Source organism: Mustela nigripes, chromosome 12 (genome assembly GCF_022355385.1).
Source record: "Mustela nigripes isolate SB6536 chromosome 12, MUSNIG.SB6536, whole genome shotgun sequence".
NCBI classification, from domain to species: Eukaryota; Metazoa; Chordata; class Mammalia; order Carnivora; family Mustelidae; genus Mustela; species Mustela nigripes.
This window is the reverse complement of record NC_081568.1, coordinates 62,602,494-62,619,671: the sequence shown is the minus strand read 5'-3', so window position 1 is coordinate 62,619,671 and position 17,178 is coordinate 62,602,494.

The window sequence follows — 17,178 nt, the reverse complement described above, 5'->3', positions numbered from 1 at the left end:
GGAGTTTTTGCAGACATTAACGACCCTTGCCAAGATGGAGAGCTTTATTTGCACAAAGTTAATTTTCCAAGTCTGTCATTCCTCCTGCCTTTTCTAGTTTTGATTCTGCTAAAGAGAACACGTCTTCATCAACCATTTGCTCATCGTGAAATACGGTCTGTAGAGGAAAGGAAAGATGAGTGTGTTGTATTCTTTCCCTTTATTTATCAATTTTCAGGATAATGAACTGGTAACCTAGCAACCTCCAAAAGTGAGTAGTAACCTCATTATGCATTTGCTGTATTTCCGTCCCACCCAGCCATTATTCTTTCTAAGGCTGGAATCATCCCATCTCTAGACAGAAGAGAGATGCTTCGGATTGGCTCCTCTCCCAGTCTAGATGTCCTTGATGGCTTCTTACTCTCAGGAAGGATGAGAAATTTCACACTCACCTTGCACATTCCCAGTCCCAGACCTGGAGTCGAATATCATTCCAAGGGCCTCTGGTTTCTCTTAGTGGGGAATGGAATTTAGGCTTTCACAGCCTTCCAAGATTAAAGTGAAACAATGATATAAAATCAAAGAAAAATCAAAGGAGAACAGGAAAAAAAAAAGTGTTCAGTGCAGGGAAAGAGTATCCTCTGCACAGAAAAGTGCAAGATAGTCCTACCAACCGTGATGCATCACAGGGAAAGAAAGAGATACCTGCCTGGGGAGGAAGGCAAAGGAACCCAGTAGAACCCCTGCCCCCTACCCTCTGCCCACCCCCCCAAGCTGGTCATAGCTGCACATGTGCCTTGGGGAAGCAAGCACACTGATAACCCAGCCCTCCCTCCCCGGCCACCACCCTGTACACACATTCCAGAGCCAAACCCTTTCACACAATCCCAAGATAAACTTTTAAAAAAGATTTTATGTATGTATGTATGTATGTATTAAAGAGAGAGAGAGAGAAGGCACAAACAGGGGGAATGGCAGGCAGAGGGAGAGAGAGAAGCAGGCTCCCCACTGAGCAAGGAGCCCGATGTGGGGCTCGATCCAAGGACCCCGGGATCATGACCTGAGCTAGAGTCAGACGCTTAAACTGACTAAGCCACCCAGGCATCCCTGAGGTAAACTTCATTTAACCTCACTTCCTGGGTACTGAAATGGAGAGTCCAGGAAGTAAAATGACTTGCCCAGGAGGACACAACCCGTGAGGGGCTGCTGTAGGCTGAAGGCTTCGCTGTCATTCCCAAACCCATGACACTGATTAAGAAAAATGATTCATGGCATTTGTTGTTACTCATTTATTTGCTTTCTCTCAGATGTATGTCTTAAAAGTTGGGGTGCCCATTGTGGGGTTAGAACCCTCTGTTCTTCAGGAGGAAGCTACCAGTTGCTCTGGGGTTGCAGTTTATGGTGGGGTTGAATCCCAGCACCTCCTACCTGTTTCAATGTGGCTTTCTTCTTTTTTGCCGGATGTGTGGTTGTCACTTGGTTGTTTCTATGTAACTGTAGACTTGGGGTGCCCATGGGAGGAGGAGAGTTGCCATCCCGCCATGACACCTGCTGAAGCTGGTACAGAGGACTTCATTTAAGAGGAACTATGTCCATAGGTATAGGGACTGACTGCTGCAATGGGGTCTTACAGCGGGAGAGAGAGTCACTCAACCCTGAGTACAGCCCCAGGCAAGCGTGAATTCAGAGCCAAGGAGCAGGATGGAGGTCAGTGTGTGAAGGACACATCAGGTCAGGGGGCTGTTAGGGTCCCCAAATGGGCTCTTACCAAGGGAGGCACAGGGTGCCTGATGGTGAGCCTCCGTTCCACAACAGACTCCAAGAGAAGTTGAAATGAGGAAGTTTAGGGCTCACAGGTGCTGCAGGAGATAGACAGCGTGGCTTGAGGGGTCCCAGAGCTGGGCCCAGATTGGTCAGTTCACACCAAAAGAGCCGGTGGTGATGGTTGGTAAGCCCCCCCGGGGGTCTTCCCAAAGTGGTGCAGAAGGTGCACAGAAGCTTGGAGGCCGGGGAGACTGCTGATCACCACGGTTGCTGGGAAATGAAGTCGGAGGCTGACGTTTGCAACTGACTTGCAGCTGCTGTCCAGAGCATTCGCCTGAGGGCCTTAGCATCGGTGTAAGGACGCCCCGGCTGCTTGGCCAAACAGAATGGATATTGCCCCCAGACAGCCGTCCCATGAGCTAAACTCTCAACAGAGGGATTCTGGCTACATTGACCCAAACAGATGCTTGCTGAAGACAGGCCAGTGTGATCAGATATCACTGAGTGGGGCAGGGGATTTATGGAGGGATGAGGAACCTGCTTGGATATCAAGGGTGGGGGATTCTGGTTAGACTGACTTAGTGGGATTCTTGCTAAAATTGGGCAATGCCGAGGTGAACCTGGAAGTCCAAGATATCGCTGAAGAAGAGCTCAGAGGACCCTGAGTGGAGTTTTGTCAAGGGGAGAACCTTTGTCACCACTCTGCCTCGGTCAGCACGTGGATGTTCTAGTCTCAGCTTCTCCTCAGCTTCTGCCTGGTTCTGCCTGGTATATGGCAGCACTAATCTCCACGACACCACATTTCCCTTATGAGTATGAACCTTACCTTGATATGCACTCGTTCATTCACGCATTCAGCCTACAAAGGATCCGTGTGAGGAACTATCCAAGGTTCCATCCTTCTGTGTTCCTTCCACTGAAGTACTTGGCAGTGTTCCCTGAATGGCTAATGAATGAAAGTCCGAAGAATGGCAAGAGTGAACGAATGAATGGATGGACAAATGGAGGAAAGATGGCGGGAGGGGCAGCCATGATGGTGAGACACCCCCCCGCCCCCAACACACACAGATCTTTTCCAGTCTCTTCCAGCAGGCGGGGAGACAAGCCACGCCTCCCAAAGTCACTGTAGGCTTGCTCTGAGTCCCACATGGAGATAGGAGAAGTCCTTTCAGGAAATGTGGGTGGACAAGGACAACAGCCAGATGCAGCCATGATGGTTCTCCCATTTACCCATCAGGGATCTGCACACCAGACAGTATGAACAGGAGGAGACTGTTGACCCCAGGAAGTCACTTGGAGCCCACTCAGGTCCAAAGGCAACCCCGTGGCTGGTGAGCGAGAGCTAGAGCTATCCGGAGGACACCCACCTCCACCCGATGGCTGAAGCTGGTATAGGGTAAGGTGTTTCCCCTTCCAGCATAGAGGGCTCTGAAGGCGCCCCGAGGACTATGATTTACAGAGATGGCAAACTGCAGAAGGACGGGCGTGGGTGTCAGGCAGTGATCAGATTTTCCTGATCAAAGAAAGAAGAGAGGGAGGAGGGGGGTTGTATTGGATTCCTACAATGTGGGAAGCTCTGTGAGCCAAGGCTTACCGCCTCTGGTGAGTGGATGAGAAGACAGAGGTCTAGAGAGGCGAAGGCCTCCACCAAGGGCCCCCAGCTCGAAAGTGATACAGCCGAGCCTTGCGCAACACGAGTCTGAACTGAATGAGTCCACCTATATGAATTTTTTCCTGATAAATACAGTGGGGTACTGTAAATGTATTTTCTCTTCCTTGTAATCGTCTTAATAACCTTTCTGTTTCTCTCGCTTATTTTGTTGTAAGAATACTGTGTCTAACATATGTAACATACAGAAGATGGGCTGACTTATACACCTTATTGGTAGGGCTTTGGGTCAATAGGAAGCTATTAGTAGTTAAGTTTTGGAGGGTCAAAAGTCATTTCGACTGCATGGGAAGTCAGTGCCCAACCCCCCCATGCTGTTCAAGGGTCAACTATAGCGAGGACGTGAATCCTGGCTGCCTCCTGCCTGGGCCTTGCTGATGGTCAGCAAGGCAGGCCTTGGGCGGGGGGGGGGGGGGGGGGGGGGGGGGGGGGGGGGGGGGGGGGGGTGGGGGAAAGATGCCAGCCCTAGCCCGTGATCACCACTTCCCATCACCAACTGGGCCCAGCTGAAGCTCAGTGCTTCTCTTACGGACTTGAATTAGCGTCTGGGAAACAATGATCTCCCCAGTTATGTGCTACTTTATTTATTATGTTTTTAAGATTTTATTTATTTATTTGACAGAAAGAGAGCGGGCACACAAGCAAGGGGAGTGGCAGGCAGAGAGAGATAGAGAAGCAGGCTCCTCGCTCAGCAGAGAGCCCGACATGGGGCTCGATCCCACGACTCTGGGATCATGACCTGAGCTGAAGACAGACAGTTAACCCACTGAGCCACCCAGGTGCCCCACGATCTACTTTAAAGATAGTCATAAAATCAACGGCTTTTCTCTGCATTTGTGCTAACCATTTAGAAGCAAATTTTTTAAAAAATGAAATTATTTACATTAAAGACAAATTATAAATACTTAGCAATTAACACAAAAGACAGTTAACACAAAAGACAGGGCACTTCTAAGACTAAAGCTCCACGGTCTTACTGAGGACATAAAACAAGACAACAAGCAGAAAGAGATTCTCTGTTCCCAAAGAGGAAGAGCAAGTACCATAAAAATGTGAATTCTTACTGTTTAATTCAATTCCAATTAGGATCTCAATATTTTTTGGAAAAGACAACATTATTTCAAAGTTCTTATGGAAGAAGAACAAATGTGAAAAAAATGTAATATATTCCTGGAAACAGAAAACATTTAAATTCATCCTAAACCCAGCATAAAAAGATGGTATGATATGACCTCAGAAATTTAAAAACAACATACAGCAAAGGTCCAATAGGGCAATGACCAACAAGAGAAGAGAGATGCAAGATATAGCACTTAGAAACATACCCAAGTTTACACAGAAATTTAATAGTTAAAATGGTGAGATTTCATTGCAGTTAGAAGTAAATGGTACTTTCCATTTGAGAGAAAACAAAAGATGGACCATATTAAGCATGCTACATTTTTTTAAAAAAGGTTTAAAGTACATTCAGAATCTAAATGTAAAAAATGAAGTGAAAATAATAGATTATGTTTCAGAAAAATGACTTTGGACGGAGAAGAACAGCTTAAACAAGTAGAAAACCCAGGTGCCTTAGAGTAAGAGAAACAGAGAAGAATTCCCAAGGCACTTAAATTTTGTGGAGTAAAAAGTAAAAAGTACCACACAAGGGATGCCTGGGTGGCTCAGTGGGTTAAGCCTCTGCCTTTGGCCCAGGTCATAATCCCGGGGTCCTGGGATCGAGTCCCACATCGGGCTCTCTGCTCAGCGGGGAGCCTTCTTCTCCCTTTCTCCCTTTCTCTGTTTCTGTCTCTTATGAATAAATAAATAAAATCTTGAATCTCATGAATAAATTTTTAAAAATCCGCATGCAAAGGCAGAAAGTTTGGGGTAAAACATGGCATTTATTACATAGAGTCAATTTTCCACGATATATGAAGAACTCCTACAAATTAATAAATAAAAGGCAAACGATGTAATCTAAACATGAACCAAAGATGTACAAAGGCAAATCCATTTCATTTGTCATCAGGGAAGTATAGAATAAAAGGCAATATTGTTGTTGTTCATTAGATTTGTAATGCTGGAAAAAATGGTAAATGGATTCTGATGCAGGGCAATCGTCATTCTCTTAGGATGGACGTGGGAGCACCAACTGTGACAACATTTTGGAAGGAATTCTGGAAGTGTTTATTATAGCTTCATACACACTTAACCTTGGGCCCAGAAATCCCCGTCTTGAAGATCTGTTCTCTAGATCATAAAAACACAAGTAGGAAGACTCATATTTCAACATTGACTTTAGACACAGAAGAGGAGGAATTCACCCAGGCTGCCCCTGGATGCTCCTTGGGGCATGTTGGATAAATGAGCCCAAGGAATCCCTCCAATGGATGCTTTGCACCAATGACAGAGCAGGAGACAGATCTGTCTACACCAGCCAGGGAGATGGGCCTGATCCTTCAGTGAAAATAGCACATGGAAGAAAAAAATGTGAGGCGCCATCCCATTTTATGTCAGACAAGAGCCACAGCAAATGTGAGTGTATGTATGAGCACAGAGGAATGTTTAAGAAGCTAAAACCCCAGCCCGTTCAGACCTGACGCTCCTCAGCCCCAAGCCGACGGAGGCCTCTGAGGGCTGGTCACTCAGCAATGGCCGTGTTGGTAGCATTTACACCATGGAAACTGGCAAAGGCAGCATGTTCAGCTTTTACCCCCTCGAAGCCGGTTGAGAAGCCATTATCAACATGTTATTGGCACAAGGTGCTAGAAAGGGGGGTGTGGGCATTGTCTCCAGAAGCCTTACTCAAAGAGACGCTTACTCCCACACCAAGAAATGCATGAATGCAGATTCATTTTATAGCACACGGGAGGTATTTCAGCTCCATTTATCCTGGAGTCTGTGGTTCCTTTCCCAGAACACCATCCTTTCTGGAGGATTCTGAGGTCTGAGCGCCGGAGACTGCACAAGGGGCTATGCTGCATCCTCACCACTGGGGGGCAGTGTTGCCACAGCCAAAGTGTCCATACAGCCCAGAAAGGCTCCAATGGAGCTCCCAGCCTCTGCTTCAAGCCTGCAGCTCCTCAGTCCCTGGGACCCTCCCCTGGGGGGTGCAGGAGAAAAGGAGAGGAGGAGGATTCAAACCTTAGTGTCCTTAAACTCAATGAGCTTGATTTCAAGAACGGGAATGATGATAATAACCACACAATGCATTCCCACTTAAGCCAAGTGGTTCTGCACTACTGTGATCCTCCTGTTTCCTCCTGTGTAAAGCGGGGAGGATATTAGTGTTGACTTCAGACAATTGAATAAGCTTAGCAGGGTGCCTGGCACAGGGTGATCCTCAGCAATGCCAATTAGTATCATTATTGGGGTTTACCCAGCCCAGGGATGCTCTGTCCCATTCTCAAGCTCCCCCTCCGAGATATGTGCTATTATCTTCCATTTCCTACAGTATAACACTAAGGGACATAGAAGGGAAGTGACTGTCCCTAGGCTACTCCTAGAGTAGGGACAAGCAAGAACTTGCATCTGGCCTGGGTGACACATCAAGTCTCTCCTTCCTAACCCAGCTCAGTAGCAGAGACAGAGAGAGAGGAGGGTTTGCCCCCCACAGCCAACCCCTTCCACTCCCCTTTGATCCCCCTCCACCCCCTCCACCTCCAACTGGGTGGGATACCTGGGGGCTCAGAAGTCCCCTCCCTGAGTTGCAATCACAGAGTTACGTAAGATTTCGGGGCAGTGAGCACACAAGGCTTCAAAACAAAGAAGCCACATGTTCCTGCCTTCATTCAACTCACGTTTATTGTTTATTGTGCTGCAAATGTAGGCAGGGCCTGGCAGCAGGGCCGGTAAAACCTCCAGGGTTTGCCTAATGGGCTTGCAGTCCAGGGAGGGAGCCTCAGTTTCTTCCCTGGAGCACAAACAGTGCTCCCTGGCAGGGTCCGAGGGTCCAGCAAGGTGCCTTTCAACACGCCCTGTCCTTGCGTCCTTCCCGTGGGATACTCACAGGCCCGCATATGAGCATGTGCACACGCAAAAGGAAGTGCTGGGTCTTCAGTTGTGGGGCAGTGGCCTTTCATGTTATTGAGCCACAGAGACGGGTGGGTATCTGTCACCCTGCAGCAGCTCAGCGTGACAGGCACAGTCCTGTGCCATCAGCAGCAGGCACGCTGGGAGGACCTGGACTCAGGAGGTTATGCAGAGCAAAACTCTGGGTGTCTGGCATGGCCACCTACAGTGTCCACAGAGCTCGGAGTTTCGCCATCAGGTGGCCACGTCCCGTCTCCTATCTTGGCTTTCTCATCTGTAAGCCAGGGACCGTGTCAGCCCCTGCACCACGGCAACGGGGGGTCTGACAGGGGAGTCTGCAGAGAGAGCACTCAGCAGGGTGCCTGGAGCCAGTGAGCACTGGAAGAGGAGTCCATGCTGATGTTCTCAGGGCCCATCTTCAAGGCTCAGCTCACAGCTCCTGTTCCAAGCTGGGGATGGCCTCTCCTTCGCCATGCCTCATAATAAATGGGTGTTCGGGACTCCCAGGTGTAGTGCTGTCCCGAGGACGGAACAGGACAGTGACGCCAGTGCCCAACACACAGGCTGGCCGTGCAAGGGAAAAAAACCTACTTCTTGTGGTTCCCAGCTCCCCCCTTTCAGGTCCTTGGCTCCAAACCTCGTCTCATTCTCCATGCTTTGTCTTCTACCCCACATCTGGTCAGTCAGCAAATGTAGCAGCTCGAACTCCAGCCAGAGCCCAGCTCAGCTCATATGATGATCCCCAACTATAAGCCACATCATCCCCAGGCCTGCGCCTCCTCAGCCGCCTCCAGGGGACCGGACCTGTCCTGTGGGAATGAGTCAGATCCTGTCTTTCCTCGGCTCAGAGCTCTCCAGTGGCTCTCAACTCGCTTGAAATAAAATCCAAAGACCTCACCACCCGCCCCATTACCTCCCTGTCTGCTCCTCTGTCTGGCTCAGGTATTGCTCTCTGGTTTTCTTTTATTTCTTTTTTCTTCATAGAGACATAACTGATATACGGCATTGTATTAGGTTCAGGTGTACCACATAATCATTCAATATTTGTATAGAAATTGCAAAATGATCACCACAGTAAGTCTAGGGAACATCCATCACCATATGTCGTCTCCATTATTTTTCTTGAGATGAGAACTTTGAAGATCTACTCTCTCAGCAGCATTCAAATACATAATACAACATTGTCAGCTCTAGTCCTCCATGCTGCCCGTCACATCCCCGAGACCTGTGTTCTGTAGCTGGCAGTCTGGACGTATCAGCCTCTCATCGATTCCTCAGACACTTCGCATACTCTGTTCTCTTTGTGGAGCCGCACACTGGCTCCTTCGCTGGTGCGCCCATGTCAAAGCCCCTTCACCATGATGAGCAAGTGGGCGGGTGGGCAGCTCGGGGAATGGCAAAGCCCTGAGGAAAATGGACTCCACTCAGGGCACCATGACCAAGAGGAGTTTGAGATCCAACGTTTTGTGTGAAATCGCCTGGCTTCTAAATGTTGCCAGTCATATCTGTGGGTCATTTTTGGTCCTCAAGCCACTGTCTATGGTCAGTCACTACCTCATAGGAACGCCAGTAAGAGAAAGCAAGAGGCCATATGAGGCAACACCTTTTTTCTTCCCCCCGATCCCAACTGCCTCTCTCTCTCTCTTTCCTTCAGTTGTGGGATGAGTTGTGTCCTAAAATGTTATGTATTAAAGTCCTAAGCTTTAATACCTCAGAATGTGACTGTATGTGGAGATGGGGCCTTTAAAGAGCTAAGTTAAAACAAGGTTGGGCCCTTGGCCAATGTGAGGGGTGTCCTTATAAGAAGAAATTACCACACAGACACACAGAAGGAAGGTCATGTGAAGACAAAGGGAGAAAATGGTTACCTCTCTCCAAGACAAGGGAAGAGGCCAAAGAACACCTCTGCCCCCCGCAGCTGACACCTTAATGTTGGACTTCCAGCCTCCAGACCTGTGAAGAGACAAATCTCTGTTGTTGAAGCCTCCTCAGTCTGTGATACTAGTTATGGCAGCCCCAGCAAACAAAGTCATTTCTGTTTCTCTCTTTTCCTCTCTCTTTTTTCCTCCTCTATGTGGGGGGACAGAAATGATCAAGTTAAAGAGAGAACAATGACCGCAGGGTGAGCTGGTGGCAGATCTGTCTCCAGAAAGGATTGAACGAGCATAGACCCACCACCACGCACTTCCCACCAGCCAGGATGGAGGACCTTCCATTCATGGAGATTCCTCTCAGGGATGAGCATGGCATTTGCCTGGGGACAATATCTGGGGGTGCAGGACGAGGCCTTGAGGGCATGCCCCAGCAACCAGCGATGTTTTTGAGATGGATGGCTCCAAGACAACCGGAAGGTATGGGGGAGGCTCAGAAGAATGGAGGTGGGAAAAGGGAGGAGAGGGAAACTATGGTCTGTGTGCTGAGACCTCCCGCCGTCAAATCTCTAAAATCCCGCTCAGGCTCATAAAACGGTGCATGCGTCCTTAATGGAACTTGCAAAAGAGCCCTAACTAGGGTCAGGGGGAGACAACCCCCCATTAACTGATGCTGAGATGAGGGAAGGGGGTATATGTGGGGCTGGAGTCAAGAAGACCTCAGTCAGTATCTGGAACACAACCAATCCCCCCACTAACCCGTGAACTGGGTCGTTCCTTGTCCCCCCTTTTACATAGGGGGGAATTAAGACTGTAAGCGGGCCGCGCCCGCCAAGATCTTGTAGCCCGCGACTCGCAGCGTCGGGATTCGGTTCTAGCGCTGGGATTCGGTTCTGGCTCCCATGCACCGCCCTGGCATCGTGGCCGGTGGCGCCCGTCGCCCAGAGTAGGGCTTCCAGAATCCCTAGCAAGCCCTGGCTCCAGCTGCCGCAGGAAACAAAGGGACGACTCGCTGGCTGGCTGCGAGGGAGCGGCTCGCCACCAGGGGGCAGGGTGCTCTCGCAGCCGCCCCGGCGACGGCCTTTGTCCGGGTGAGGCCCCCTTCCCGCACCCCGCTGACACCGGAGCCCCCGCTCCCCGGTGCCCGCGGGCGGCCAGCTCCCTGGGACAGACCCCCGCAAGCCGCCGCAGAGGCTGCCCACGGTGGCTTTCCCCTGCCTCACCCGGCCCTCCTCCCCTCTGCCTGGGAATGAACTGCATTTCTTGTCATCTTCCAGGTCCTGGCTCAAAGATCTTTCCAGTTTCTCGGCTTTCATGGAGACTTCATTTTGTATATACGCAGATCGATGCTGGGTGGCCGCAGCCCAGCTTTCCCTCCACCAGCCCCCTCTGGGCCGTGAAAGCATCTCCTGTGTGCAGGGCTGTGCAAACGTAGATTCCCCAACCCCCTTCCCTGTTCTGTCCCAAGGGAGCCCAGAAACCGGTCCTTCCTAGAAATCCCCAAGCTGCCTGGTCTCCTGGGCTGGGAGTGCCTGTGTTTATGTTTGTGTTAACTGTGTGGACCCAGGGGAGGTCTTTTCATGGAGACCCATTTGTACCAGGACCACATCTGAGTCACCCCTGTGCTCCCCTCGCCCTGCATGCTGGCTGCTGCCCAATCCTTCTGTGAGTTCCCAGGGGTGTCCTGGTGCCTGGAGGCACCCCTCAGGTGTCCCCAGCCTCCTGCCGCTGACCTGGGCTGGAAGTCAGTTACAGTCCCAAGGTGAACCCTCTACTGGGAAGAGGACTGGGCAATCAGCAAGGCTGGCATCTCAACCCAGGCAGGCTACCTCCATGGCTGCTCCCCCAGCCTTCCACACACACACACAGACCCAGAAGTGATGCTCTCTCCGTGTGAGCACTCCGCTTTTGCTGGAAAATGTCTTTTCTGTGCACTTCTTCCTTCCATCCTCGAACAGCTTGGCAGAGTAGAAAGACTGCCCTTGCCTATTCCACAGAGGAAAAACCTGAGGCACAGGGGAGCAGGGAGGGACCTGGGCAAGATCTGTCTCTACCTCATAAGACTGGAAACTGCCCATCCCCTTTCTCCTGCCCTTGACCTCTGATCTCAAGTATTCTCCCCCTCTCTTTTATGCTTCCCCATCCTGTTTCTTCAGAGTACCTTTTCTCATGTGACTATTACTGCCCGTCTCCCCTCTTAACTCTGAGCTCCAGGTGGTAGGAAAGGTGTTAGTCCTGTCCGCCGTGGTACTCCCCAGACAGAACACTTGGCACGACACACAACCAAGGTGTTGAATGAATGACTGAAAATGCAGAACAAGGTGAGGGAGTATGGGACATCATCGCCATCTCCCCCATCCGCACGGGCCAGGAATGCGGTCTCTTCTGGAAAAGTGGAAATACTTCTGATACACATGAATTAAGAAATGTTTTAAAGTGTATTTGGTTAAAGAGTTTATAGACAGGAAGTGACATGTCTGTATATTGCAAACATTTTGTATGTTTTAAGAGCAGAACTAGAATGGACTGGGGCACCTTGGGTGGCTCAGTCGGTTAAGCATCTGACTTCGGCTCCAGTCACGATCCCAGGGTCCTGGGATCGAGTCCCACGTTGGGCTCCTTGCTCAGTGGGGAGCCTATTTCTCCTTTCTTGCTCTCCTGCTCTCCATCTCTCACTCAAATAAATAAATACACTCTTTTTAAAAAAAGAAAAAGATATAGAATGGACTGAAATAGTCGACTTAGTATGAACCACAAGAAGATGAAGACAGTGAAGCAAGGCTTCGGAGTGTCTATGTCACTGTGCCCCTGGGTGCCCAGCCAGCCAAGAACGCTGCTAGAGTTTGACGATATGGAGTGGAGGGCCAGGCTGAGGCTGCTGTGTCCCGGCACTGCGCAGGCTGCCCTAGCACAGGCCCCCTCCTCTAGCGAATGAGATCACAAAAATAGCAATACTAGCTAGAGGCAGTAAAGTGAGCCATGTGGATGGGCCAGCCATGGACCTGCTAGCTGCGCACAGTGGGGAGATCAGGAGGTGTGTGGTGAACTTGGGCTGTCAGTGGAAGGGCTGCCCTGATGAGGGGTGTTTGGTCCCTGAGGATCCCCTGCAAGCCTGCAGCGACACCCACTTTCACACTGCCCTGTCCATAGTAGTCTGGATTACCCCTCCCTTCTGGCTGGTGCCCCTGCGAGAACTAGAGGCCACCATGGGGGGAGAGTAAGGGGTCAGTCCAGAAAAGGGGACAGTTTGCTTTGGTCTCACCATGGTGGCTGCAGGGAGAGGACTCTCCCCAGCAATCTCAATCTGCACCCCAATTTCCAGGGCTGCGAACATGTCCCGGGGCGGGGCAGGGCAGGGCAGGGCAAGGCATCCAGTATTGAGCTGAATCCTGGCACCCTTGTGTCTTAAGCCCCAGCCTTGTGCCTTGAACGAATCTTCCAAGGTAACTGCTCGGGGCATGTGCTGGTGACTTCTCTGGCTTTGTATTGACGATGCTACCTGCCAGGAGGCTGCTGGTGTCAGAGCTAGAAGATGCTGACAAGCACCCACGCCTCTGTACTCCTTTGTCCAGCCCACAGCATACGCCAGGCAGTGGACGTAGTAAAGAGCCATAAGTTCAAACCTCAAGTCTGCCTCTTACTAGCTGTGTGGTGTTGGGGAAAGCACTCCACCTCTCTGGACACTTTGTATTTATAAAATGGGGTCAACTACTCACCACGTTTTGCTCAAGTAGCTGAGGGATAATACATAAGAGATGTGAATGTGTCTGACATCATCGGGCAACCGAGGCCTTGAGTCCCAGCCCCCTACTTCAGCACAGTCTCCAGGTCAGAAGGGTGGACCCGGTGGGGCCTCATTGTGGATCCTTTGAATGCTGGATTTGAATTTGGATTTCACCCGGGGAGCCATGGCGGGTTTAGAGGGAAGTGCGCAGATTTGCATTTCCGGAAAGGTCTATGTGGAGTGTGGATCAGGGGAGTGAGACAGGCCGAGCCAGGAGATGTCCAGGAGTCCTGAAGAACGGTCCCAGGGATGTCTGTACCCGAATCCCTGAGATATGTGAAGGTCACTTAGCATGGCGAAGGATGAGATTGAGTCAAGGATCTTGAGATGGGGAAATGATCCAGGCAGGCCAGTGTAATCACAGTGGTCTTTGGGAAGGGGGATGGAGGAGAAAGATTTGACCAGGCCGTTCTGCTGGGTTTGCAGCTGGAGAGGGAACCACAAGCCGAGGAAACCATGCAGCCGCTAGAAGGTAGGAAAGGCAAGGAAACATTCTCTCTGCTATGGTCTGAATGCCCTCCCCCGACTTCTATGCTGAAATCCTAACGCCCCAGTGCAATGGTATTAGGAGATGGAGCCTTTGGGAGGTGGTCAGGTCCTTCCACCCTCCCCAGTGGGATTCAAGCATTTATAAAAAGAGACCCCAGATAGCTTCCTATCCAATGAGACCCACTCTGTACTTCAGGCCTCCAGACCCATAAAAGAATAAATGTGTGTTGTTTTAAGGCAGTAAATTCATGGAAAGTTGTTACAGCAGTGATAGGAAGCTAATGCAGGCCTTCCCCTCTCTGGGCCTCTCTCTCCCCACTGAGACTATGGACACGGGGAAGCTTTATGTGCGGACATAAAGTAGAAGGCAGGGCTGAGCAGAAGTGAAGCAGGCCTTTCCGAGGAGACCGGGGCTCTCTCTGTGCCACCGTGGACGAGGTGGAGTGGGCATCCCAAACTCCAGTGCCTGCCCCGTCTAGTTCTAGAAGTGGGTGAGGTGGGAAGGTGGGAGAGGGACAGTAGGGACTGGCAGGCCTGTGGGAAAGGACAGAGCAAAGGCACTGACTGTCAGGGCAGCCCCTCCCTTGTCGGGCCAAGGGCCACCCCTTGCCAGGTGAGAAGATGGCCTGATCGCCCAGCTCTGCTTAGAGAAGTCAGGATGATGGATTTTCACATGAAATCTCTCAATACTTTGACATTGCCAACCAGTTAGAAAAGATTTAAACACAGAGCCAGCCAAACCAAACACGTGTGCGACTCAGCCTGGCCTCCAGCTTGTCATTCAAACTCCAGGCTTTGGTGTCAACGTATTAGGGCTGGAATCCTCCTTCTGCCACAGCCAGGTCCCCTGGGCAACATCCCTGATCGCTTGGGGCCTCAGTTTCCTCATTTGTGCAAAAGGGGTAAGAAAGCCTACCTTGTTGGGCTGGGGGAAGAGTCCATTGTGGAGTGTGTGTAAAGGACACAGAGCATGGTGTGAGCGTGTTATGAAGTGTTCGCGGTTACTGCTGCGACCATCATTTTTTTTTTTAAGGATTTTATTTATCTATTTGACAGACAGACATCACAAGTAGGCAGAGAGGTAGGCAGAGAGAGAGAGGAGGAAGCAGACTCCCCATTGAGCAGAGAGCCCAATGCAGGGCTCGATCCCAGGATCCTGGGATGATGACCCAAGCCGAAGGCAGAGGCTTTAACCCACTGAGCCACCCAGGTGCCCCTTCTACCATCATATTACTGTGTGAGCTGGGAAGACGTTTTTCTGTCCTTCTGTGCCCTATGCTGGTCCTTCCCATAGGAAGGTCCCCTGTGTCAACCACTTGGAGCCTGAAGCTCCAGAGAAGAGGAGCCCACAGTTGGCTGGGCCTGCGTTCACACCTTGGGGAGTGGGTAAAGTGTGAGCATGTGTCCCTTAGAGCCTGGGGCAGGAGCGGGAGGCGGGAGGGTCCTCAAGGAGCAAGGTCACCTCCATAGAACTCCAGCCCCTGCCTTGTCACATCAGTGCCCTGTCCTGTTCCTTTCTAAAGCAGCCTTCCCAAACCTCAGACCACCGTGCCCCACAGCCCAGATCAAACTGGGGCTTGCAGCCCCAAATCCCCCAAGTCCCAAAGAAATTTGGTGAACTCAGGATTTCCCCAAATTTAACTCTACAGCCAGTATCTCCTATTATTTGCATGTTTTTCTTTAAGTTGACTCTCATCTTCTTATACTTACGTAAAGCCAGCTCCATCTTAAGAACATGAGATAAAACAATGGTTTTGATGAGCTAATTATTTTTTTTCCCCTTATACATGTTGAGAAAAAGTGTCTCTGTTACAAATCTGAAAACTCATCAGGGTTATGATGGTCGATCACTCCACTGGCTCTCACAGTGGCCAGGCAGCCCCTTCGGGTTGGTTGAGGTGAAGGGCAGTCAGCGTGACCTCATGATCGCTTCCTCTCCTTGGAGATATGTCCCAGCTCTGGTTCCTCTGCCACTGGGACTCGCTCATGTGGGAAGGATCGGCAAAGAGAAGAGTCAGGCCAAGCTGAGAGCACTCCTTTAGGTGCCATGATCAGCTCTTGACTTTTTAAAACGGATTATACCATATGTTGGAGTAGTTCATTCATGCCTTCTCCTTGGAGGATGGTTCCCAGGCCTTGCAGTGAAGTTCAATGTGTGAATGAAACATGTGGCTTCTGTGGGACCAAGTCCAAATGATGGGCATGCCATTCAAGACTCTTTGCCACCCTGACTTTCCAGCACTCTCTCCTCCTGCTGGGCCGCCCATGAGTCTTTGTATTCCAGCAGTCCAGCCACTGAGGGGTGCCCCCTGTGATGTCCGTGCTACAAGTCACTGTTGTGAGAAACCTCTTAGCCTTCATCGGCTGAGAAAACTTCTTTTCCATCTTCAAAACCCTTCTCAGCACCTCTTCCTTTGTGAAGTGTGCCCTGATTCATCCTCTGAGTTCAGTCTCCCCGCAAGAGATGCTGACTCTTTCTCCTCTCCCAAATGTTCCCCATCTTTTAGCCTTCTGGCACCTTCTTTGCCAGCACTGTGGGCTGAGCCTACAGCACCTGACACCCAGCTGATGACAAGAGTCCTCAAACGGATCTCCCTACATCCCCTTCACCTCTCACCTCTAAACTGATCTGCCCAGGAGGCACAGTTATCATGGAGAAATCCTGGTCTGAGCATGCCGCTCCCCTCTTTAAAATTTTCTAGCAGCTTCCATCTTACACAGAATATAATCCACGCTCTAATAAAAGCCCCCGAGACCTGGCATGATCTGGTTCCCACCCACCTCTCTGGCCTCCTCATCCTTTCTCCCCCAGCTCACTGGCACAGTCTTCTTGTCTCAGAGTTTGCAGCTGCTGTTCCCTTCTGGAATATTCTGCGCCTACATGACTTCCACACATGGGCTCCCACCTATCCTGCCACCCCTCCCCAAACGCACACACACAAACACACACACACACTCTCTCTCTCTCTTTCTCTCTCTCCATCTATCCAGTACTCAGGACTCACCTGAGCAGTCATCCCCTGGGGAAGCCCTCAGTGCTCCCCCCCACATGACTGCATGGTCTTGAAGAGAAGGGATTACATCACATTGATTTGCATGTCCCCAGGCTGGGGACAGGATGAGACCTAGACTATGTGTGCTGGCCATGTCCTGGGGGCTGGATGTGATGTCTCCAAAGTCACTTCCAACTTGAGTTTAATACCTATGAACTCCACAGAACCTAAGTGTCTTCCCCGCCCCCCGGGTGGGCATAATGATACCAACCATGGTGTAAGGAAGTAAGGAGACAGGACAGCAAATGCATCTTATGTGCCCCCACCCCTTCCACAGGAGTAGAAGCCACTGGGACTCTCAAGGGTCCCATGTTTTATGCCTTCATGGTCCCCTTCCTCATAAAATAATTCTAAAATTATTTAAAATTTTTATTTTATTTTTAAATTTTATTTTTTATTTATATATTATATCTATATATTTCATTTTTAAATTTTAAAATAAAATAATTTTGGAGGAGTCAAGATGGCGGAGAAGTAGCAGGCTGAGACTACTTCAGCTAGCCGGAGATCAGCTGGATAGCTTATCTAAAGATTGCAAACACCTGAAAATCCATC